Source organism: Ictidomys tridecemlineatus, chromosome 4, assembly GCF_052094955.1.
Source record: "Ictidomys tridecemlineatus isolate mIctTri1 chromosome 4, mIctTri1.hap1, whole genome shotgun sequence".
NCBI classification, from domain to species: Eukaryota; Metazoa; Chordata; class Mammalia; order Rodentia; family Sciuridae; genus Ictidomys; species Ictidomys tridecemlineatus.
This window is the reverse complement of record NC_135480.1, coordinates 31493515-31518961: the sequence shown is the minus strand read 5'-3', so window position 1 is coordinate 31518961 and position 25447 is coordinate 31493515. Positions and strand designations below refer to the sequence as shown.

The following is a 25447-nucleotide window of genomic DNA, read 5'->3' as shown; positions in this document are numbered from 1 at the left end:
AAGAGTTTGTGTAATATTAAAAAATGGTATTTTATGAAAAACAATACAGTGACCATCATTTTTCACCTTTGATCCTCAGATCCAAAGAGAGCCCAGGGAGTACACATGTATTCCTCTTTTGTGCTTGAGATTTTCCAGGCAGAATAATTAGAGAAGAAAGTCTGATGAAAACTTTAGTATATATAACATGCACTTACGAGCAAAACACTCTGGCGGGAGAGTTATATTTACTTGGGGAGGGTCAGGGAAGACTTCCTGAAAGCACTATCCACTTGGCAGGCCCTTGATGTTAGAAGATTTGACACAAGTGGACGATGGAAGGGGTGGGCTACCTACCTAGTTTTCAGGAGAACAGTTCCTACTTCAGTTCTGCCACCGCTGGAGCTCCATCAGGCAGGGCATGAAGCCTAGTCTGGAGTCATTTCCTCATCCTGCAAGTGAGGTAAGAAACAAGTCCTTTTTAAACTTAATATTCTTTGACTGTAGATACACTGGAATGTTTGGAGAAATATAAAGAGCTACCATTCAGCAGCACTCAGAGCAGCATAGCAAAATCTTAAGAATGGAAAGGTCTTTGTTATGTTAGGCAAAATAAGTCAAACTTAGAAGGTTGCCAGGTGTGGTGGCATATCAGGGACTCAGGAGGATTTAAGTTCAACATCGTCGTCAGCAATTTAGCTAGGCCCTGAGCAATTTAGCAAGATCCAGTCTCAAAAAGAGATGGGAGGTAGCTCAGGGGTTAAGCACTCCTGGAGTCAGTCTCCAGTACCCCAAAACAAATTCAGAAGGTCAAGGGGCATATGTTTTATGTCCTATGTGGAAGCTAGAGAGGAAAAAGTGAAAAGAAAGGTAGGGGCAGATTTCATGGAAATCAAAGGGAGATCAGTAGAGGGAAGGGACCAAGAGGTGGAAGGTGGGGTGGGGTGAAGGTGAGGGGGGAAGTGCTGGAGATTGATATTGACAAATTATATTGTGTGCATGTAGGAATGTGTAACAACAAATCCCATAATTATGTATGACTATGATGCACCAATTAAAAAATGGAAAAGTATTGCTACATTTTTTTACTATTTTGCAAGACTAACTTCAAAATCACTAGGCTTCTATTTTACACACACACACACATACCCCTTAATACCACTTAGTTCCTATTGTGATATTAATGAAATATTAATTAGAAATGTCACTAGGTGAATTCACTAGGAATTATGAAGTGCTTAGAGTCTATATCCACATAACCTTCATCCTTATATCTCCAAGAGCACAAAGAATTTTATGCAATAGGAACTTGATAGGTATGTATTGAATAGATGATATACAAATAGATGAATATACAAAAGAGTTTGAAGTCAGTTTAGTATTTTCACATTGGCTTCTTATACTAGTTCAAGATACCCTGTTGTCACAATCCCTTCTTCCTTCCTTTTCTATCTTTAAGAGAAAAATGTCTCCTTAGAGTACCTGTCCTTTTCATGCTACCCTCTTAGTTCTCCCTGTGCTTATTTTCCAATAGGCCAGAATCAGTTTTCTTGATTCTTATATTTATTTTCCATTTAATCCATGGAAATGAATGGGCTATCATTAGAGAACAGGTAACTTTGAGCAGTGAAACAAGACTAGCAAAACTCTAGCAAGCAAAGAACCTGGCTTTAGAGTGAATTCTTCAAGTTGGTGTTCTTCCATAGACTTTATGAATGACTTAAAAACTTTGTGGGCTAATCAGTAGAAGGTCTTTTTTTAAAAAAAATCTTTTAGTTGTCAATGGACCATTTATTTATTTATTTATTTATTTATTTATTTATTTATTTATTTATTTATATGTGATGCTGAGAATTGAACCCAGTGCCTCATACATGCTAGGCAAGCGCTCTATCACTGAGCTACAACCCCAGCCTCAGTAGAAGGTCTTTTTAATGCCAATCCTCCACTATGTGGGGGAACCAGCACCCTGCCAGGGTAGTTTTCTGCTCAGGAGGTGATGAGCCATCTGAGAAAATGAAATAATTAGTAAATAAATAGTAAAGAATTAAGAGAAATAATTAGTAAAGAATTAAGAGAGAGGGGCTGGGGATGTGGCTCAAGCGGTAGCGCGCTCGCCTGGCATGCGTGCGGCCTGGGTTAATCCTCAGCACCACATACTAACAAAGATGTTGTGTCTGCTGAGAACTAAAAAATAAATATTAAAAATTCTCTCTCTCTCTCTCTCTCTCTCTCTCTCTCTCTCTCTCTCTCTCTCCCCCCCCCCCACTAACAAAAAAAAAAGAAGAGACAGAGCCAGAAAGTAGGTTTTAAGGAAGGCCTGGTATAGATCCAGTACACATAGGATCTGGAACTGAATGAATGAAAAATGGCTCTGGTTCTTTATTTAAGGAGAGTACATCAAAGGCAGAGATAAGGTTTCAGTGGGTGGAGTCTTGCTTCTTGGTGTACGGCAGGCAACAGGTTGATTGGCATCTTGGCAAGCCACACCCATATCTGAGAGGCTATGTGGCTCCAGCAGGTCACCCACCCCATCTCCAGTACTGTGCAGAACTTGTGGCAGAGCTAGATAGGAATTCACATGTATTGGGAATTTCATCTGCAGAAGTGCCGCTGTGAGTTCCCAGATATCAGACTTTCCTACCCAAAGGCTTTCATTCTGATTTTAGTTCACACACAGTTCACGGATGGTTCCTGGCATTCCACTGAGTTTATTACTATGTGACTTAAGTGAAATCAAGAATTTAGGATTTTTAAACAACTGGTGAGTCTCAAAAGTGAAAAGCCTTTCAGCCTTTGGGACACAGGGAAGTCAGAAATCATTGAAATACAGAAAATGCCCCTCCAACCCCTCAGCATGCAGCCCATTCCTTGGCCTGTACCTCTGACCCATGCCCTTGCCTGCAAAAACTAATGCGAGGGCAATGTGCAAGCACAGGGAAAACCGGCCCAAAATTGTGTAATTGCCCTGACTCCACCTCTAGACTGGCCAGCCCCTAGCAATGGTCCCTTTATACATAACAACTCACACCAAAAGATTGCTGGCCTGCACTCTCTCTTGAATGTGTATTCCTTGCTCTACCCCAAAAGCTTCTTCCTTTGAGATAGCTCACATTCTTCCTTGAATGTGTGTGTCTCTGCTTTCCTAAGTAAATTTTCATCTGTGTCTCTGGCACATGCTAAAATTCTTTTCTGGCATGTATGCCAAGAACTCCACTTGTCCTGAGTTGAGGTTCCCTCTGGAAACTGTTCGAACCTCTGGTGACAATAATGTGAATGTATTAACGTTATCACAGGAGCTTACAAACAATTCACCATCAAGAGTATTTTTTAAAGCATCATTCAAAAGCATTGCAAAAACTTACCTTCTTTTAGGTATGTTCATACTAGTAATGTACTCTGCCTTCCAAGTGAGAAATATGAAACATCATCACTATCCTACAGCTCAAGCTGAGTTTGCTCAAGCTGCTATAACAAAACAGCATAGATGAGGTGGCTTGGACAATACATTTATTTTCTCACAGTTCTAAAGGATAAAAGTCCCAGAGGGTTCTAGCTTGCAAACAGCTGCCTTTTCACTGTCCTCACATAACAGAGCAGGCTTTCTGGCATCTCTGTGAATGTAACCCTAGTTGGAAATAGACTGGAGATATAATGAACTTAAGAATCTTTGTATCATCTTGAATTATCCAGGTTGGTCCTAGCTCTAAAACAAGTGCCGCAATAAAAGATGGAAGAGAAAAAGACATAGAGGTGATATAAAGATGCAGGCACATGGAGTTACATAGACCCAAGAAACACCTGGAACTCCTCTTGGAGGGAATGTGGCCCCTGCACCTTGATTTTGGACTTCTGCTCCTGTGAGAGAAACATTTTCTGTTAAGTCATCCTTTGTGATAATTTAGTGGGTGCAATAGCTCATGCCTGTAATCCCAGTGACTTTGAAGGGTGAGGCAGAAGGATAATAAATTTGAGGCCGGCCTCAGCAATTTAGCCAGGCCCTAAGCAATTTACCAAGACCCTGTTACAAAATTTAAAAAGAGCTGGGGATGTGATCCAGTGGTAAAGTGTCCCTAGGCACAATCTCCAGTACCAAGAAAAACAAAACAAAAAAACAGTTTGTGATAATATGTTATGGCAGCCCTAGGAAAATATTATACAATTTACTTAGTAACCAAAAGAAAACTGGATGGGCTATATTTCAGTAGACCCCACTTTTCCATAGGGGATGTGTACATTCTCAAGACCTCCAATAGATGCCTAAAATTATGGCTAGTACTAAACCCTATAGACATCATAATGGTGCTTTGGGGCAATTACTAAGTAAAATAAGGGTTATCTGGACACAAGATCTATAATATCACAACAGCTGGTCCAGATAACTACCACATGACTAATATCATGCAGTAAGGGTACACTGGATGAGAGGTTGAGTCATATCCTGGGCAGGACAGAGTGTGCACAAGATTTTATCATGCTACTCAAAACACTGCAATTTGAAACTTAGGGATTGTTTGTTTCTGGAATTTTCTATTTTCACACTGTATATATAGATAACAAATTTTTGGAAAATGAAATGGCAGATAGGGCAGGAGTGCTACTCTAGCAAAGTAGATTACAAGGCAGAAACTACCACCAGTATTAAAGAGAGTCAATTCATAATGATAGTGGGGTCATTCATCAAGAGTACATACCAATATTGCCTGGCATATTGGTATGTATATATAATCCCAGTGACTCCTGAGGCTGAGGCAGGAGGATTGCAAGTTTAATGCCAGCCTCAGCAACTTAGACCCTATTTCAAAATAATTTTTTTAAAGGCAGTGGGGAGGAGCCAGGGATGTGGCTCAGTGGTTAAGTACCCTAGGTTCAATCCCTGGTACCAGAAAAAAAAAGAACATAACAATCCTAATGATTTTGTACCTAATAACAGCTCTGAGATATATGAAGCAAAAAGTGATATAACTGAAAGGAGAAAATAGACCCACAATTATAGATGATTACTTCAACACCTATCTTTAATAATTGATAGAACAAGGAGGCAGAATATCAATAAGGATATAAATGACAGTACTATCAACTAACTTAATTGGGTTTTTTTGTTGTTGTTTTGTTTTCATTGTTGTTTGGGTTTTTTTTTTTTTGTTTTTTTTTTTAATATTTATTTTTTAGTTTTCGGCGGACACAACATCTTTGTTTGTATGTGGTGCTGAGGATCGAACCCGGGCCGCACGCATGCCAGGCGAGCGCGCTACCGCTTGAGCCACATCCCCAGCCCCTGTTGTTTGGTTTTTGTTGTTTGTTTGGGTACCTAGGATTGAGCCCAGAGGAACTTAACTACTGAACTACCTCCCAAGCCCTTTTTGTTTTCTTTTGAGACAAGGTCTCTTTTAAGTTGTGTAGGCCTCACTACATTGCTGAAGCTGGCTTGGAATTCCTGCCTCAGCCTCCCAAGCTGCTGGGATTACAGGTGTGTGCCACTACACCTGGCTTACTTGGTATTTATAGAACACCATGCCCAACATCCTTCTTGTCAAGTGCACACAATGCTTTACCAACAATTATTCTGGGACATGAAACAAAATTCCTTGAACAAAAGGAACAAATTCCTTGAACAAAAATTCAATGAATGTTAATGGACTCAATCATATAAAGTATGTTCATTCTCTGACCATGCTGAAATTAAATTATAAAATAATATCATAGGGGCTGGGGCTGTATCTCAGCAGCAGATCTTTTGCCTAGCATGCTGAGGCACTGGGTTCGATCCTCAAAGCCATATAAAGATAAATAAATAAAGTCATGCTGTCCATCTACAACTTCAAAAAATTTTAAAAACTATCATAAAATAATGGGAGAAAAATTACCTCTAGATAGGGAATGGGGTGGGAGGGAATGGGAGGGAGAAGGAGAATAGCTAGGATGGTGGAAGGAGAGGGTCATCATTATACAAAATACATGGATGAAGATGTGAATTTGGTGTCAACATACCTTTTATACAAATAGAGATATGATAAATGGTGGTAAAAAGGTGTATTAAGAATTGTATGCAAAAAAATAAGAGAGCTCATGTATAATGGCATAATTTGGCATGAACATACTTTATATACAGAGTTACAAAAAATTGAGCTGTGAATGGATAATCATGAATGTAATGCACTCCACTATTGTCATGTATGTAAGAAATAATTTTAAAAAAGGAAAAAACAAAAAACTATCATAAAATATCTGGAAATTCTCAAATATTAGTAAGTTAAATAAATCAACCACAGGTCAAAGAAGAAAATAATAAAAATAGAAAATATTTTCAACTGAATTAAAATGAAAAGATAACATCAAAAGAGGGTCAAGCCCGGCGCAGTGGTGCATACCTGTAAACCCAAAAGTTTGGGAGGCTGAAGCAGGAGGATCATGAGTTCAAAACCAGCCTCAGCAATTTAGAGAGGTCCTAAGCAATTCAGTGAGACCTTGTCTCTAAATAAAATACAAAATAGGGCTGGGGCGGTTCTCCCATCGCCTCCTCTGTGGGTCTCAGCAGCTCGGCAACGGGTGCTGTGGCAGCGGCCAGGCAGCGCAGCTTCGGATGGCTCCCGCGTTTGTCCAGCGCGTCGCCAGGATGCTCAAGAGGGAGGTCAGCTCTACAGCGAAGAAGGAGCCCAAACGGAGGTCGGCAACCTGTTAGCTAAGTCTGTTTCTGCCAAGGCGGACGCCTAGCCCTGGAAGGCGGTGGGCAAGGATAAATCGTCAGACAAAAAAACTTCAAAAAGGAAGCAAAGGGAAAACAGCTTAAGTAGCCAACCAAGAAACTCAAGATTTACCTGCAGAAAACTGAGAAACGAAAAACGAGGGAGTCCAGCCTCTGATGAAGCAGAAGAGAAAGAAGCCAAGTCTGATTAATCACACACCATGTCTCATCAGTGGTCCTGTCTCCCTTTTTGTACAATCCAGAGGAATATTTTTATCAACTATTTTGTAAATGCAAGTTTTTTAGTAGCTCTAGAAACATTTTTTTAAAAAAAGGGAATCTCACTTCATCCCATTTTTTAAATGAAATAATTTGCTGGTTATTGTGGGGTACAACTAGAAAATAGTGGGATATTGAATTATGGGAGTTGGACTGTCTTGGATGTCAACTTAACATTCTGTGGGTGGTGTTGGTTTTATATCCTACAATACAAAGCATATTAAATGGCAGTTTGGAGCCACAGTATTGCATTTAATGTCTTGAATATTTTAAATTACTTCTATTCCTGTATTTTTTAGAATTGTTTCCTGAAGAAGACCACTACTGGATCACTGCTGTCAGAATTGTATGCACTCTATAACATCCTTGGTTGTGGAAGTCTAGTTTTCCTAATATATATATATATATATATATATATTTTTTTTTAAATGTTTTCATAGTTATAGATGGACAGCATGCCTTTATTTATTTTTTTATGTGGTGCTGAGGATCGAACCCAGTGCCTCACACATTGTAGGCAAGTACTCTGCCACTGAGCTATAGCCCCAGCCCCCTAATATATATATATTTTAAAAATTAGTTGTTGATGGACCTTCAATTTGTTTATTTGTATGTGATGCTGAGAATTGAACCCAGTGTCTCACGCATACTAGGAAAGCTCTCTACCACTGAGCCACAACCCCAGCCCCCCCTAATATTTTTTTTTAAGAGAGAGTGAGAGAGGGGAGAGAGAGAGAGAGAGAAATTTTAATATTTTATTTTTTAGTTCTCGGCGGACACAACATCTTTGTTGGTATGTGGTGCTGGGGATCAAACCCGGGCCTCACGCATGCCAGACGAGCGCGCTACCGCCTGAGCCACATCCCCAGCCCCCCCCCTAATATTTTTAATGTGCTGTGAAAGATGGAAAATTTGAATATGTTGTGTGTGTGACAAAGTTTTGAATTAGTGGGACCTAGGTAACAAGAGCATTCAAAGATACTGGTACTTGATATTCTATTAAGAAAAATTTATCTCCAGATTCAAAGCTGGAAAGTCACTGGAATAACTGAAAAAGAAGTTATTCCAATACATGTGTTAAGAATTGTGTACAAAGTGAAATGTCTGTGTACTGATTCTTAATAAAGTCAATAAAATCTCAAATACGAAAAAAACAAAATAAAATAGGGCCGGGAATGTGACTCAGCTGTCGGGTACCTCTGAGTTCAATCCCCGTTATCCCCCCACCAAAAAAAAATTTTTTAAAAAGAGGGTCAAGCAGTGCTCACAGGGAAATGTATAACATTTTGTACATTATAAAGTAGAAATCTCTATGATTAATGACTTAAGCTTTCATCTTAAGACATTAAAAACACACTGGACCTCATGTAGTGGCATACTGACCCTTAATTCCAGTGACTTAGGAATATGAGGCAGGAGAATCACAAGTTCAAGGCCAGCCTGAGCAACTTGGCAAGACCCTGTCTCAAAATAAAAAGTAGAGCTGGGGATGTAGCTCACTCCTGTGTTCAATCCCCAGTCCACCAAAAATAAATAAATAAAAGAACCATCATGAGTAATTTTGTGCTGATGAATTTGCCAGATTAAATGAGACAAATTCCTTGAAAAAAAATTATCAAAGCAACTGGGCATGGTGGCTCACTCCTATAATCCCAGCATCTTTGGAGGCTGAGGCAGAAGGATGGCAAGTTCAAAGCCAGCCTCAGCAATTTATTGGGGTCCTAACCAAGTCAGTGAGACCCTGTCTCTAAATAAAATACAAAAAAGGGCTGGTGAGGTTGTTAAATGCTCCTGGGTTCAATCCCCAGTGCCCTCCCCCTCAAAAAAATTATCAAATAAATTCAAGGAAAAATAGTTTGATTTTATTTTTGTGTCTTAATCTTGTACTCTGCATCCTCCCCAAAATTTTTTCTTTCATTCTGATAGTCGTTAAGTGGATTCCTTAGGATTTTCTATATACTGATCATGTCATGCAAACAGAAATAGGTTTGCTTCTTCCTTTCCAATCTGGATGCTTTTTATTTCATGTTTTTGCCTAATCAACCTGGGTAGAATATTTAGGACAGAAGTGGTGAGAACAAACACACTTGTCTTGTTTCTGATTTTAGATGGAAAGCATCCAGCCTTTCAATATTAAGTGTGAGGTCAGTTTTGTTTTTTGGTAGATGCCCTTTGTCAGATTGAAGAAGTTTCCCTCTATATCTAGAAGAATAGTTTTATTACAGAAGAGTCTTCAATTATGTCAAATGTGGCATCTGTGGAGATAATCTTATTTTATTGATACATTGATTAATTGTTTGTAATAGTGGGGATTTAACCCAGGGCCTTATACATACTAGGCAAGCACTCTACTACTGAGTTATACCTCCAGCCTCTTTTTTTTTTTTTTTTTTTTTTTTTTTTTAATTCTTAATGGTACTAGGGATTGAACCCAGGGCTGCCTAACCACTGAGTCACATCCCCAGCCCTTTTGATTTTTTATTTTGAGACACTCACTAAGTTGCCTAGGAGAGATTTGAACTTTGAATCCTCCTGCCTAAGCCTTCCTGGTAGCTGGAATTACAGCTGTGTACCACCACACATTGTTTTTGTTTTGTTTGTGATACTAGGGATCAAACCCAGGGCCTCATGCATACCAGGCAAGTACTCTACCACTGAGCCACATCCTCAGCCCACATTGTTTTTTGTTTTTGTTTTTTTGGGGTGTGTGTGTGTGTGTGTGTGTGTGTGGTGCTAGGGATCGAACCCAAGGTCTTGTGCATGGCAGGGAAGCATTCTATTCTAAATAATGACTTTATTTTTTTTCTAAGATTTAAAAAAATTTGTAATTGATTTTTTAAAAATAAATGACAGCAGAATGCATTACAATTCTTTTTTTTTTTTTTTAAAGAGAGAGTGAGAGAGAGGGGGACAGAGAGAGAGAGAGAGAATTTTAACATTTATTTATTTTTTCTTAGTTCTTGGCGGACACAACATCTTTGTTGGTATGTGGTGCTGCTGAGGATCGAACCCGGGCCGCACGCATGCTAGGCGAGCCGCTACCGCTTGAGCCACATCCCCAGCCCCCCATTACAATTCTTATTACACATATACAGCACAATTTTTCATATCTTTGGTTGTATATAAGGTATGTTCACAACAATTCGTGTCTTCATACATGTATTTTGGATAATGATGTCCATCTCATTCCACCATCCTTTCTAACCCCCTGCCCCCTCCCTTTCCTTCTCACCCTTTTGCCCTATCTAGAATGCATCTATTACTCATATGCTTTCCCTCCCTACCCCACTATGAGTCAGCCTCCTTATATCGGGGAAAACATTCGGCATTGGTTTTTTGGGATTGGCTAACTTCACTTAGCATTATTTTCTCCAACTCCATCCATTTACCTGCAAATGAGTAATATTCCATTGGGTATATATGCTGCATTTTTTTTATCCAATATTGAAAGCAGTGTAGAGATTCCTTAGAAAACTGGGAATGGAACCATCATTTGACCCAGCTATCCCTCTCCTTGGTCTATACTCAAAGGACTTAAAAACAGCACACTACAGGGACACAGCTACATCAATGTTTATAGCAGCACAATTCACAATAGCTAAACTGTGGAACCAACCCAGATGCCCTTCAGTAGATGAATGGATAAGATTTTTTTAATACTTTTATTTATTTTTATGTGGTGCTGAGAATCAAACCTAGCACCTCGCATGTGCTAGGCAAGCACTCTACTACTGAGCTATAACCCCAGCCCCACATTAATTGGTTTTTTTTGAGTGTTAAATCAATACTGAATTTCTGAAGTAAATCCCACTGGGTCATGATATGTAATTCTTTTTTCACGTTGCTAGATTCAGTTTGTTAGTACACTAATGAGAATTTTAGCATGTATATGTCTAAGAAATATTAGTCAGTAGTTTTCTTGTGATGTCTTTGGCTGATTTTGCCCTCAGGGCAAATAGACTTCATATAATTAATTGAGAATGCATTAATTCTTTCCTCTTCTGTCTTTTGAAAAATTTGTAAAGAACCGGTATTAATTTTTTTATAAATATTTGATAGAATTCATCAGTGAAGTCTCCTGAGCCTAGATTTTTTATCTTATTTTTTTATCTTATTATTTTTTTAGTTTTATTAATAGTTTTTAAATTACAAATTCAGTCTCTTTCCAGGCATGGTGGTATATTCCTGTAATTGCAGCAGCTCAGGAGGCTGAGGCAGGAGGATTACAAATTCAAAGCCAGCTTCAGCAACTTAGTGAGACCCTATCTCAAAATAAAAAGTAAAAAGGGATGGGGATATGGCTCAGTGGTTAAACGCCTCTGGGTTCAATCCCCAGTACCAAGAAGAAAAAAAAAAAAAAAAAAACTAATTCAGTCTCTTCACTTATTATGGATATATTTAGATTCATTAGTATATTTAGTCTATTTTTCTGGAGTTAGTTCAGTAGTTTGTGTTTTTCTAGGAATTTGTCCTCTCGCCTAAGTCCTGCGTAGGTGATAGAATTTAGGTTTCCTCTTCGTGTAATGGGTTGGCTGCAAAATAAAGCTAAGAGATAATGTGGAAGAAACCACAGGACACAGGAAGTAATTTTAGAAGTAGGGATGGGACAGCTCTTTGACCTTAGGGGTTGAGCTTCCACACTGGAAAGATAAAGAAAGAGTCCATGTTTGATTTATTTATATGGGGGAAAGCATCAGAGGTTTTTCCATGAAATGTTCTTTTGCCAAGTAAGGTAGAAGTTGGGCTGTCCAGTTTCCAACAGTTTACACCCAACTCTGGAGCTAGGAGATCAGTCCCCCTAGGCGATCAAAGACAGAAGTCAGTGCATTGCGCAATCCACAAAACAGATTGTGATGCCAAACCTAAATCTCCTTGGCTCAAGGCTGAGTGAAGATGCTCAAATAGCTCAGGGGTGGCTTCCCACATGTTCATTTCATCTGTATTATTTTTCTAGGGCTATCACAGCTAGTGTGATTGAACAAAAGAAATTTATTTCTCACAGTATGGAGGCTGGAAATCCCGGATCAAGGTTTTCGTTGGACATTTGGTTTTTCCTGAGGCCTCTCCCCTTGGTTTGCAGATGGCTGCCTTCTCGCTGTGTCCTCACGTGCCCCCTTTTTTGTGTGCACACATCCCTGGTGTTTCTTCCTCTTCTAATAAGGACAGCACTTATATAGGATTGGGGTTTTTCCCTTATTTAACCTTAATTGCCTCTTTAAAAACCTCATCTCCAAATACAGTCACATTGGAGCTTCAACATAATAATTTGGGGGGACACAGTTCAGGCCATAAAACATCTAAGTTTGTGTTAGCACACAATTTTTAATTATTTTTAAATTATTTAATATTATTTAATATTAGTATTTAATTTAATATTTAATATATTTTAATTATTCCTTAAAAGTCGTTTTTACTTCTATAAGGTCAATAGTAATGTCCTCTTTTTTATTTCTGACTCTAGAAACTTGAGTCTTTTTTCATTAATCTAGCTAAAGACTTGCTAATTTTGTTTATCTTTTCAAAGAACCAGCTTTTGATGTTATTAATTTTCTCTATTATTCGTTTCTCCTCCCTCCACCCCTCCTCCCACCCTAGGCTAAGGATCAAAACCAGGGCCTCTAGCACGCCAGGCAATCCACTCCTGATCCATACCTCCATCTTCTAATTTTTCTTTCTTTTTGCTTTTATTTGGGGGGGGGGTGTTGGGGAATGAACTCTGGGGCACTTGACCACTGAGCCACATCCCCAGCCCTATTTTGTATTTTATTAGAGACAGAGTCTCACTAAGCTGCTTAGGGCCTTGCTAATTTGCTGAGGCTGGCTTTGAGCTCACAATCCTCCTGCCTTTGCCTCCTGATCTGCTGGGATTACAGGTATGTACCACTGCACCTAGCTCTTTTTGCTGGTTTTTACTTCAGCTTGTTCTTCTTTTTTAAGTACCTTAAGGTAGAAGATTAGGTTATTGATTTGAGCTCTTTCTTAATATAGGCATTTAAAGCTGAAATTTTACCTCTAAACATTGCTTTCACAACATCCCCAAAATGTTGGCAGCATTGTGGTCAGAGAACATTTACTTTGAATAACTTCTGTTCCTTTAAATGAATTAGATTTCTTTTATTCTCTAGAGTATCCTAGAGAATGTTCCACATGAATTTGAGAAGAATGTATATTCTGTTGTTGGATGAAGTGTCCCATAGATGTCTGTTAGGATAGTTAGTTTGCTCTTCTGTCTAGTTGTTCTATCCCTATTTATTTACATATTTATTTTTGGTACTGGGGGTTGAATCTAGAGGTGCTTAACCACTGAGGCTGCATTCCCACCCCTTTTTATTTTTTATTTTGAGACTGGGTTCACTAAATTACTTAGGGCCTGGCTAAGTTTCTAAGGCTGGCTTTGAACTTGCAGTTCTTCTGCCTCAGCCTCTGAAGCAGCTGGGATTACAGGCATGTGCCAGCAACATGTTGCTTTTTCTTACTGCTTTCAAGATTTTCTCTTTGTCTTAAGACTTTCACCATCTTTTTCTCTGATTTGTTTATTTGTGGAGCTCTTTTTGTGAATTCTACTTGTAATTCACTAGATCCCTAAATGTATACATTGTTTCTTGAGTATATTTAGGAAGTCTTCTCCATTATTTCTTCAAATAGTTTTTCTATTCCTTTTCTTTTGGTACTTCTATTACATGTATGTTGCTGTACTTAATAGTGCTCATGTTTCTCTGAGGCTGTCTTTATACCTCTGTTCTTCAGCTTACATAATCTATTGATTTATTTTCAAGTTTACTTATTTTTCTGCCTGTTCAGATATGCTGTTGATCCACTCTATTTTGTTTCAGCTATTGTATTTTTCAACTTCAGAATTTCTCCTTGGTTCTTCTTATTGTTGTTCCTGTTTTTAACTTTGATCTACTTAGGATAATACAGATATTCTGTATTTAACGAAACATTGTCATTGTGTCTTCCTTCTCTTCTTTAACCGTAACTCCCTGTAGTTCTGTGAACATGATAATAAAAGCTTCTTTGAAGTCTTTTTCTGGTAAATCTGACATCCAGTCCTTCTCCTAGACAACTTAGGTTACCTGCTTCTTTTTTCAGAGTATGAGTCATATTATCCTGTTTCTTTGCATTTTTCAAAAGTTTCTGTTAGAAACTAGATGTTTTAGGTATTACATTGTAGCTTGTAATAACTCAGAGTCCTGGTGCCTACCACTTTCTGGGGCTTATTATTATTTGTTTGTTGTTGTGGTTGTTGTTGTTTAGTGACTGGCTAGATTGTTTTAGGGATGTCTTCTCCACTTCCACTCCCAGTGTGGAGCCTCTGGTGTTGCTTCTCAAGCAAATGTGGTTATTCCTAAGATGACAGAGGCTAGGCAAGGTGCTCTGCCTTGTTTTTAGAGACCACATTTGGGTGTTGAACTCCATTAATGACTGTTGGATTGCTCTATTATTTTCAATGATGCCTGGGGCATAAATTGTCCTAGGAACTAATCCATTCAAATCTCATTTAAAGGAAGAGTCTCTGGGGTCACTATTTGATATTTAGTCTACCCCAGGAGACCTCTTCCTAGATTTCTTATTTCTGGTTATCTTCTAAAAACTATCCAGACCACGGTTTAGCCTGTATCTTGAGTTTCCTACCTATTTCCTTACCACAACCTGTGAGTGCCCGTAGGCTTTATCTTCTTTTCTTTCTGTTGAAGTAGTAGTGGTAGTTGTTATTGTTTTTAGTGCTGGGATTCCCATTCTCTTGCAATGCTAAACTAGTTGCATCCCTAACCCTTTTTATTTTACTTTGAAACAGGGTCACATGTATATCATTGCTGTCTGGCCTGGAATTTGATATTGTCCTCCAGAGTAGCTGGGATTACAGGTGGGTGTCACTGAGCCCAGCAGTCATTATTTTTATGAACTGATTTTTCCCTTTAGGCAAAATCCCTGAACCCAGGTTCAAGATGTGGGATAGAGGGTGGAGAGCACAGTCATGACAAACTTCTGAGTGACATATGCCCACTGGGCCTGGAATAATTAGTTAGAGGGGGGGAAGCAGCACAGCGGAGGAGGGGGGGGAACTAATGGCTTGCTTTTCCTGGCATAGAAATTCTGCTTTATAAGCCAAGGGGAAAATGGTCAGAGTCCCAGTATTCTCAACATGTTTCACCCAAAGTAGAACCCCCATTACCTGAGTGGAGTTCAGAAAAAGGGAACCTCACCTCTCAGCCATACTCACTTAGGACTTAGCCTCACAACGGGTAGTTGGTGCTGGATGAGCAATGTTGATATCTTCCATGCAGAAGTCCCGAGTAGAGTCTCTGCTGAGTTGGGAATAGGAAGAAAGGAGGAGTCTTAGTTTAAGACTCTCACCTTTCTTTTTTTTTCAGGGGGAGGGCTACCAAGGATTGAATTTAGGAGCACTCAACTACTGAGCCACATTCCCAGCCCTATTTTGTATTTTATTTAGAGACAGGGTCTTACTGAGTTGCTTAGTTCCTTGCTGTTGCTGAGGCTGGCTTTGAACTCACAATCCTCCTGTTTCAGCCTCCTAAGGAACTAGGATTACAGATGTGCGCCACCACACCAGGCAAGACTCTCAGCTTTCTTACCCAATTTTCATACATTTTCTTACCACCATTTTACTCAGTTATCCCACTTCTCAGTTTATATCCAAAGGACTTAAAATCAGCATACTATACTAACACGGCCACATCAATTTTTATAGCATCTCAATTCAAAATAGCTAAACTATGGAACCAAACTAAGTGCCTTTCAACAGATAAATGGATAAAGAAAATGTGGTATATACACAATGGAATATTACTCAGCCATTAAGAAGAATGAAATTATGGCATTTGCTGATAAATGGTTGGCACTGGAGAATATCATGCTAAGTGAAATAAGCCAATCCCCAAAAAAACAAAGTTTGAAGGTTCTCTCTGATATGTGGATGCCAACACACAATGAGGGAGAGTGGGGAGGGGAATAATAGGAGTCCATTGGATTAGACAAAGGGGAATGAAGGGACAGGAGGGGGGAGGAGAATAGGAAGGACATAACTTTCCTGTGTTCATATATGAATACATGACCAGTGTAATTCATATCATGTACAACCACAAGAATGGGATCCTAATTAGAGAAAGTTACACTATCTGTATGTATATAAATGTATGTCAAAATACACTCTACTGTCATGTATATCTAAAAAGAACAAGCAAAGAAAATTGTTGTTTACCCTTAGGACCAGAGGCATTACATAGTTGTTTTCCACAAAATGATTTTACCATGTTCACTGGAGAGTAGTCAGTGGCGTGATGGAAGTCAATCTTCAGCTGTCATTGCCACCAGACAGGGTATGCAGGGGTTTCCCAGAAAAGAGAAAGGGACCTTAGCTCAGCCTTTGCGGGCTCTTGATATGCATCACTGAATTAAATTTCAGGACATGTCAAAAAGAGGCATAAGCAGGGCTTTATTCAGGAAAAGTAAGGAAAAAATACTCAAGGGACACAGAATGTGAGCCACCTCCACTGTGAGGTATGTTTTTGGGGCCTCAGGCTCCTCTTCTTTGTTTTCTTTTGGTACTGGGGATTGAGTGAGGGGTGCTTAACCATTGGGCCATATCCCCAGCCCCTTTTATTTATTTATTTTATTTGGAGACAGGGTCTTGCTAAGTTGCTCAGAGTCTTGCAAAGTTACTGAGGCTGGCTTTGAATTTATGGTCCTCCTGCATTGGCCTCCAGAGCCACTGGGATTACAGGCATCCACCACCAAGCCTGGCTTGGGTTCTTGTTTAAAGGAAACCTTTTAAATGATGAGCTGAGGGGTATGTGGGAGTGGCATCAGTCTGATACACTCAATTCTTTTGATCATGGAACACAGCATGGTTATACTATTCTGGTTCTTTTCAGGATCTTTAGGTTGACATTATCTAGTTAATGCATAACACATGGCATGTATCCCTGACAGAGATACATACTGCAATATTTTTTCCCATTGGCCTTATTTAATTTAATTAGTCTAAAGAGAATATATTGTATAAGCTAGCAACCTATGTAGGCATTAACTGGATTCACAAACCTCTAAAACTTATGGACCTTTTAAGAATTCAGGGCTGGGGATGTGGCTCAAGCGGTAGCGCGCTCGCCTGGCATGCGTGTGGCCTGGGTTCGATCCTCAGCACCACATACAAAGATGTTGTGTCTGCCGATAACTAAAAAATAAATATTAAAAAAAAAATTAAAAAAAAAAAAAAGAATTCAGACCTGAAGAAAATCAGGTCTGGGGAGCAGGTCTGGGAAGCCTTCAGAATTACTATTACAGATTCTTTTCCCTCCCACAGTATCCTTCCTACCCATCCTTATTCTAGCCTACCTCATTATGGCTTTAAAAATGTGTTTTAAAAAATATTTATTTTTTAGTTGTAATTGGACACAACACCTTTATTTCACTTGTTTATTTTGTTATGTGATGCTGAGGATTGGACCAGGGTCTTGCACGTGCGAGGCGAGCACTCTACCTCTGAACTACAACCCCAGCCCTTAAAATGTTTTTTTTTTTATGCAAAAAAAAATACAATGGTTTATGTTTAAGTGTAAGGGTGTTTACACCATGTCCGTGTGTGATAAAAATAACAATTCTAATAATTATAAATAATAAAGTAATATGAACAGTATATAATTTAAATGTAATAAAAATAATAAATTTTCATGTTCATGTTTTTGGTGGTATTATTATAACATAAAAGGAAATACATATTTCTTTTATCTTTTATTTTTCCCTTGGTCCTTACTTTCATGTTCCATTTTTATTGTACATACATATAATACTTATAAATATTAATCTTAATAGGGTCTGATTTTTTATATCAGAGAACATCATCATCTTTTTCCCTCATTAGGAACTAAGAATTTGTTGAAATAAACACAAAACATAGTTAAGATCTTTAAAAAATATATTGAGACCACAGAAAAGTGATTTACTAAGTACACTGTATCCAGTTCTTCAATGAAAAGAACAGTGTCGTCATTGGATCAAGAACTTTTTGTTTTGAACTTTGAAGTTCCTACCTAACAGCCCCGTCATTGTTGCCCTATTTATACGTGCTGTAAGTGTTCATGCCCAAAGTGCTATGAGTGTGCTTTATTAAAGAAAGGAGATGATTAGCTAAGTGAGTACAATTTACTATTTCCTTTTGGCATATAAATACATTAACTTCTCAATTCAATCCATTAGAAACACTTAGTTTTTGGCTAACTGGAAAAGAATATTTGTAAACCGTTACCTAGTTTATTAATCCAGTAAGCCCCATTGTCTCAGATATGGGACACCTATAAAAACTTAAATTGAACAACAGATATAAAACTTATGGTGATTTTAAAATTAAATATTGTTTTTAGAGTTTTATTCTTTTGAGAAAAGTAATAGGTGAATGATTAGAGCATTTGAAAAAAATATAGACTTCATGTATATATGAAAACATATATAAAGAATACATAAGTTCTAGTTTTTATTTATTTATTTATTTATTTGGTACTGTTGAAGTCAAGGGTCCTTAACCATTGAGAAACATCCCCAGCCCTTTTTTATATTTTATTTTGAGACAGGGTCTCAATAAGTTGCCTAGGGCTTCACTAAATTGTTGAGACTAGCTTTGAACTTGCAATCTTCCTGCCTCAGCTTCCCAAGCTGCTGGAATTACAAGAGTGTGCCACCATGCCCAGCTAGATTTTGGTTTCTAACGTATGTTAATGCACCTGTGTCAATTTCATTGAAATATTCACAGAATTGAAAACTTGGGGATTAATGAGTTAAGGAGCCACTCACTATACATAAGGTACTCTGCTTCTGAGATATTTACAGCAATAGACTAAGATGATGATAGTTCAAAAATGCTAATTAACTAGTAGTAAGAAGTACAAATAATTTGTTCTGGATACCAGGGCCATCCTTTCTTTTCAGTACTTTAATAGTGCTTCATAGCTTGATATTCAATCTCATTTAAGGTAGCTACTGTTAGCCTACTTAATAGATGAGGAAACTAGAGAAATTAAGTACATAACTTATAGCTATACAGTAGAGCTGAGTTTTGAATACAAGTGTTTTGACTCCATAGCTCATGTTCTTAGCAATGGAAAATTTAAGGTCCTTAATTCAGTGTTAGACACATTTGATAAACTCTATGAATATGTGTTCAAATTACAAGTACCTAGCATTGAGAAAGTTTGATAATATGTAACAAGAAATGCTAATGACAACAACAGACCAATCTCTGGAGACATATTTTACACTTTTATTATTATACTCTTCTTATTAGAATTTTATGTTCAAATAAAAGGGATCAAAATTTTACAATGAACATATCCCAGAGACATCTCTCAAATACCACTTACTGAGCACATATATTTCAAAGTTATCACTATGCCACTGGTATTGACTGCTTTTAAGACAAAAGATTCACAAAATACTGTTTTTTAATTAAAATATAATTCACATGCTATAAAATTCCCCTTTGATGTCTACAGTCAAGCTGGCCCAAGTGCAGTGCTGTTTACAACTAAATGATCACAACCAGTTACAGATTTCTTTGTTCCTTCTCCATTTCCACAGATTCACTTGGCTAGACTTATTAATAAATAAATAAAAATGAAGTGTACAATTCAGTTGCTTTTAGTATATTTACAAGAGAACATTTTCTCTTTTTTGGTACCAGGGATTGAATCCAGGGGTGCTTAACCACTGAACCACATCCCCAGCCCTTTTTTATTAATTTTTTTAAAAATTTTGAGGCAGGATCTCACTAAGTTACTGAGGCTGGCTTTGAACTTGCAATCCTCCTGCCTCAGCTTCCTGAGCTGCTGGAATTACAGGTGTGCGTCACTGAACCCAGCTCTTTTTTTTTAAATTTTTTATTCTAATTTGTTACATATAACAGTGGAATGCATTACGATTCATATTACCCATATAGAGCACACTTTTTAATATCTCTGGTTGTATACAAAGTATATTCACACCATTCATGTCTTCATATGGGTACTTTGGATAATGATATCCATTTCATTCCACCATTTTCTAACCCCATGCCTCCTCCCTTCCCCTCCTACCCCTCTGCCCTATCTAGAATTCATCTATTCCTCCCATACCCCCCTCCCTACCCCACTATGAATCAGCCTCTTTATATCAGAGAGAACATTCGGTATTTGGTTTTTTGGGATTGGCTAACTTCACTTAGCATTATCTTCTCCAACGCCATCCATTTGTCTGCAAATGCCATGATTTTATTCTCTTTTATTGCTGAGTAATATTCCATTGTGTAGATATACCACATTTTTAAAAATTCATTCATCTACTGAAGGACACCTAGGTTGGTTCCACAATTTAGCTATTGTGAATTGTGCTTCTATAAACATTGATGTGGCTGTGTCCCCGTAGTATGCTGTTTTTAAGTCCTTTGGGTATAGACCAAGGACAGGGTTAGCTGGGTCAAATGGTGGTTACATTTCCAGTTTTCCAAGAATTCTCCATACTACTTTCCATACTGGCTTCACCAATTTGCAGTCCCACCAGCAATGTAGGAGTGTGTCTTTTTTCCCCACATCCTTATTTGTATGCATAATAGCTGCCATTCTGACTGACATGAGATGAAATCTTAGAGTGGTTTTGATTTGCATTTCTCTATTTGCTAGAGATGATAAACATTTTTTCATATATTTGTTGATTGTTTGTATATCATCTTCTGAGAAGTGTCTGTTCAGGTCCTTGGCCCATTTATTGATTGAGTTATTTGTTTTTTGGTGTTTAGCTTTTCGAGTTCTTTATATGCCCTAAAGATTAGAGCTCTTTCTGATGCATGAGGGATAAAACTTTGCTCCCATTCTGTAGGCTCCCTATTCACCTCACTGATTGTTTCTGAGAGGAAACGTTTTAATTTGAATCCATCCTATTTATTGATTCTTGATTTTAATTCTTGTGCTATTGGAGTCTTATTAAGGAAGTTGGGACCTAATCCCAAACAATGGAGATTAGGGGCTACTTTTCTTTTCTATTAGATGCAGAGTTTCTGGTTAAATTCCTAGGTCCTTGATTCACTTTGAGTTTTGTGCATGGTGAGAGATTGGGGTTTAATTTCATTTTGTTGCATATGGATTTCCAGTTTTCTCAGCACCATTTGTTGAAGAGGCTGTCTTTTCTCTAATGTATGTTTTTGGCACCTTTGTCTAATATAAGATAACTGTAATTACGTGGGTTTGTCTCTGTGTCCTCTATTCTGTACCATTGGTCTACCAGTCTATTTTGATGCCAATACCATGCTGTTTTTGTTACTACTGTTAAGGTCTAGTATAGTGATTCCACCTGCTTCATTCTTCTTGCTAAGGATTGCTTTAGCTATTCTGGGTCTCTTATTTTTCCAGATGAATTTCATGACTGCTTTTTCTATTCATACCCAACTCTTATATTGTGGTGCTGGGATTTAACCAAATGGAACTCTATCGCTGAGCTACATCCCAACCTTTTTATTTTTTATTTTGAGACAGGATCTCACCATGTTGCCCAGGCTAGCCTCAAACTTGAGATGCTCCTGACTTGTTGGGCTCACAGCATGCACCACCATACCTGGCTTTAACATATATTTTAAATTGGTATATATTTTTTAACATAGGGAGAAATAGTAGTTCAATATCCTGTTAAGCCATTGCAGTACCCTGATTGCTTTCTATTAAATCATCTGATAAATAGCAGAAATAATGATTTCAGCAAAAATTGCTATTTGTTCAAAACAAATGCTGTAGTAATTACAACAATATGGTGCTGGCATCAAGTCAGACACGTAGACCAATGGAACAGAAGAGTGAGCACAGAAGTAAACCCTCAAGTATATGGTACAATGACTTTTTTAAAAAATATTTTTTAGTTGTCAATGGACATTTATTTTTATCTTTTTATATGTGGTGCTGAGAATTGAACTCAGTGCCTCACATATGCCAGGCAAGTGCTCTAACACAGCTATAATCCCAGCCTTTGGTATAATGACTTTTGACAAGTGTGCCAAACCACACTGTAGGAAAAGACTCTTAAACAATGTTTAGAAAGCTAGCTCCTTACTTTATACCATATGCAAAATTAATTCAAAATGGATTGCTGACATAAATGTATGACCTAAAAAATAAAAGTCTCAAAAAACTAAAACAAAACAAAACAAAACAAAACAAAAAACTTTACAAGAAGAACAGAAACGAAAACATTTATAAAACTCCTGGCTGGGCATGGTGGTGCATGCCTGTAATCCCAGTGGCTTGGAAGACCGAGACAGGAGAATCGTGAGTTCAAATCCAGCCTCAGCAACAGTGAGGTGCTAAGCAATGTTGAGAGCCACAGTTTAGTGAGAATGACGCCTGAGGTGAGGCAAAGAACCTCATCCCCCGCCACTGGCACAAAGGCCAAATTTGGGGGCCAACAGAGGTGAGGCAAAGAACCTCACCCCCCCACTGGTGCAAAGGCCTATCCACAAGTATGGCTGTATGCTGGACCGGTAACCAATGACGGGTAAGATCCAATTACAATGGTACCAACCTAAGACAGGAGGCTGACGCCTTAAGGTCAGCTCATCCGATGATGGGTAAGGACCATATGTAGTATTGGACAACCTAAGACAGGCACGGTCCCTAAGCGACATGCTTGTTGTTTAATTAAACAGAAGGGGGGAGATGTCGAGAGCCACAAGTTTAGTCAGAATGATGCCTAGCATTTTTGCCACAGGGAATGGTTGAAAGGTGACCCTGCTCCAGGATTAGGGTGGCTTTTCCTCGTCACTCACTCCCGAGTGTCCCGAGTGTCCTGGGGCTCCCCGTACAGGCCACCAAATGCCGCAGTCTGGCTGGGCACAAAATAACCGAGCCGCCACAAAGCCTTGTAGGTTCAAACAGCAACTTTTTATTCCCCGAACTCTCACCGGCACTCTACACACACTTCCTGGGAACACACTGCCTCCACCGGGCTCCCCATGCCAATTCTCTCAGAACCCCACGAGAACTCAAAAAGTAGCGGGCAATGAGACAGCAGGATCTGCCCTAATCTGGAAGCTGCCCTAATCCCAGAGCAGGATCACCTTTCAACCATTCCCTCTGGCAAAAATGCCAGGTGTCACTCTGACTAAACTGTGGCTTTCAACAAAGCAACTCAGTGAGACTCTGTCTCTAAATAAGATACAAAATTGGGCTGGGGATGTGGCTAAGTATTCGAGTACCTCTGAGTTCAATCCCCACTACCATCAATCATTCAATCAATCAATCTATCTATCTATCTATCTATCTCCTGGAAGAAAACAAGGGGAAAGCTTCTTGACACTGTCTTCAGCAAAGTTTTTTTGTATATGACACCAAAAACACAGGCAAACAAAAGCAAAAATAGATGAATGGGATTACATCAAACTTAATGACTTCCTCACATCAAAGGAAATAATTATCAGAGTGAAAAGCCAATCCTGGAGGAGGGTTATGATTTCTAAATGTAAAGTATATAATGGAATAAAAATTGCAATTTACAAATCTGATAAAGATAATATTCCAACTATATGAAGTACAACTTAACAATAACAGTCCAACTAAAAAGTGGGCAAAAGACCCAATCAGATATTTCTCCAAAAAATATATACAAATGGCCAACAATCATATGAAAAGATACTCAACATCACTAATAATTAAAACAATGCAAATTTGTTTAAAAAGGAAAAGCAGAACAAGTGTCAGCAAGAATGTAGAAAAATTGAAACTTTTGTGCAATACTGGTGGGAATATGGAATGACAAGACACCAGGGAAAACAGTATGGAGGTTCCTCAAAAAACTTAACACAGAATTGCCATATGATTCAGGAATCTCACTTCTTGGGAAAAGTGATTTTTTCCCCAATGGTAGAGATCCAAATCAAGACTCCCTGCATGCTAGACAAGCACTCTACTACTGAGCTACGCCCCAGCCCTTAAAGTCGAATCTTGAAAAGATATTTGCACACCTACAAGCATTGCAGCATTAGTTACAGTAGTCAAGAGATGGAAGCAGCTCAAATACTCATTGGTAGACGAATGGATAAAGAATGTGATATGTTCCTACGATGGAATACTGTTCAGGCTTTTTTAAAAAAGAAGATGGAGATGGGCGCAGTGATGTGTGCCTGTGCCTGTAGTCCCAGCTATTGGGGAGGCTGAGGCAAGTGGATGGCTTGAACCTAAGAGTTAGAGGCCAGCCCGGGCAACTTTAAAGCTTTGGACTGAAAAAAAAAATTATAAAGCAATAAAATAAAACATCTCTGGGAGTGTGGTATAGTTCAGGGGTACAGCGCTTGCTTAGCATGAGCACGGTGCTAGGTTGGGTCCCTAGAACTCAAAAAAAAAGAATGAAAAGGAAAGTACAAAACAAAATAATTTTTTTTCTTTCTTTGTTTCACTTATCACTGTTTACATTGCTAGAAAACAGAAGTGGGTTTTTTTTTTTAGGGCAGTACCAGAACAGATTAGTGAATCATAAACTTTCTGTTCTGTTTCCTACATTCAGACAATTTGATTTTAGGCCAGTTTTGATCAAGTGAAATTCTTCCCAAGTGCTAAACAAACTGATTTGATACACCTGTTTGAGAAATAACAATAAATTTAATTTTAAAGTCTGTAAGTGATTAAAAAGACATTGCAAAAAATTACAACTTGGGTGCATGGTGCTGATAGTTTTTTGTTTAATTTTGGCTGTTTGTTTGAACCCAGGGGGACTTAACCACTGGGATCTATCCCCAGCCCTTTTTTAATTTTGAGACAGGGTCTCCTTAAGTTGCTGAGGCTTCCTTTTGAATATATGATGTTCCTGCCTCAGCCTCCCAAGTCACTACAATTACAGGCATGTGCTACCACACCTAGCTCTGATAGTTATAGTACAGGAAGAAAGAAAAAAGGTCAAAGGCTGCACAACTGTGCATCAGGTTGATCCGAAAGGGATGAAAACTTCCTTTCACATTATAAACTGACTGTGATACTTGTTAGTTTTGAGAGGAATACTTTCAGTGCTTCCTAAACATTAAATTTACAAAAGTATTAAGCTGATGTGTGTGTATGTGTGTTTCTAGTGTTGGGGTGCAAACATAGGGCCTTGCACATGTGGGGCAAGCATTCAACCACTGAGCTACACCCCCAGCCTGAAGGTGATTTTTTTTTTTAAAGCTCTGGATTTCAATGAAGACAACAAGCAAAAGTATCCACTACATGCCTATACTACACAGATATTAAAAGAAATCTGAGAGGTTAAAGTATGCTCCCTGTCCTGGACAATATTTCAATTTTGTTAGGCACTCAAGATGTATTTGTGCCGAAATAATTAGAAAGTAAATATACGACTGGGGACTGAATAGTACATTTGAATAAGTGCCATAAATGATAGAGGGAATGTATCAGGCAACCTTGAAAAACATGTGATGAAGAAGTAGGATAGGAAAGGGGTTAGGCCACCAGGTTGCATTAAACACAGGCAGAGAAGAGAACC

At 38.4% G+C, this 25447-nt stretch overlaps 1 long non-coding RNA gene and 1 pseudogene across 26 annotated transcripts in view; one reads left to right on the top strand and one right to left on the bottom strand.

Annotated features, from left to right (window-relative positions):
- The window catches only part of LOC110598365 (uncharacterized), a 74243-nt gene that overhangs the window by 47360 nt on the left and 1436 nt on the right, over positions 1 to 25447 (bottom strand). For 7 of the 26 annotated variants that reach the window (XR_013437643.1, XR_013437646.1, XR_013437639.1 and 4 more), the window contains exons 2-3: positions 15168 to 15252; positions 337 to 431 (exon numbers count right to left, since the gene is read on the bottom strand). This is a non-coding gene — a long non-coding RNA (uncharacterized LOC110598365). Of the gene's footprint in view, positions 1 to 336; positions 432 to 6350; positions 6696 to 6797; positions 6839 to 15150; positions 15253 to 25447 lie in introns of all 26 variants that reach the window. The other 19 variants (XR_013437642.1, XR_013437644.1, XR_013437645.1 and 16 more) reach the window with 12 other exon arrangements.
- LOC101966903 (non-histone chromosomal protein HMG-14 pseudogene) lies at positions 6563 to 7254 on the top strand (annotated as a pseudogene).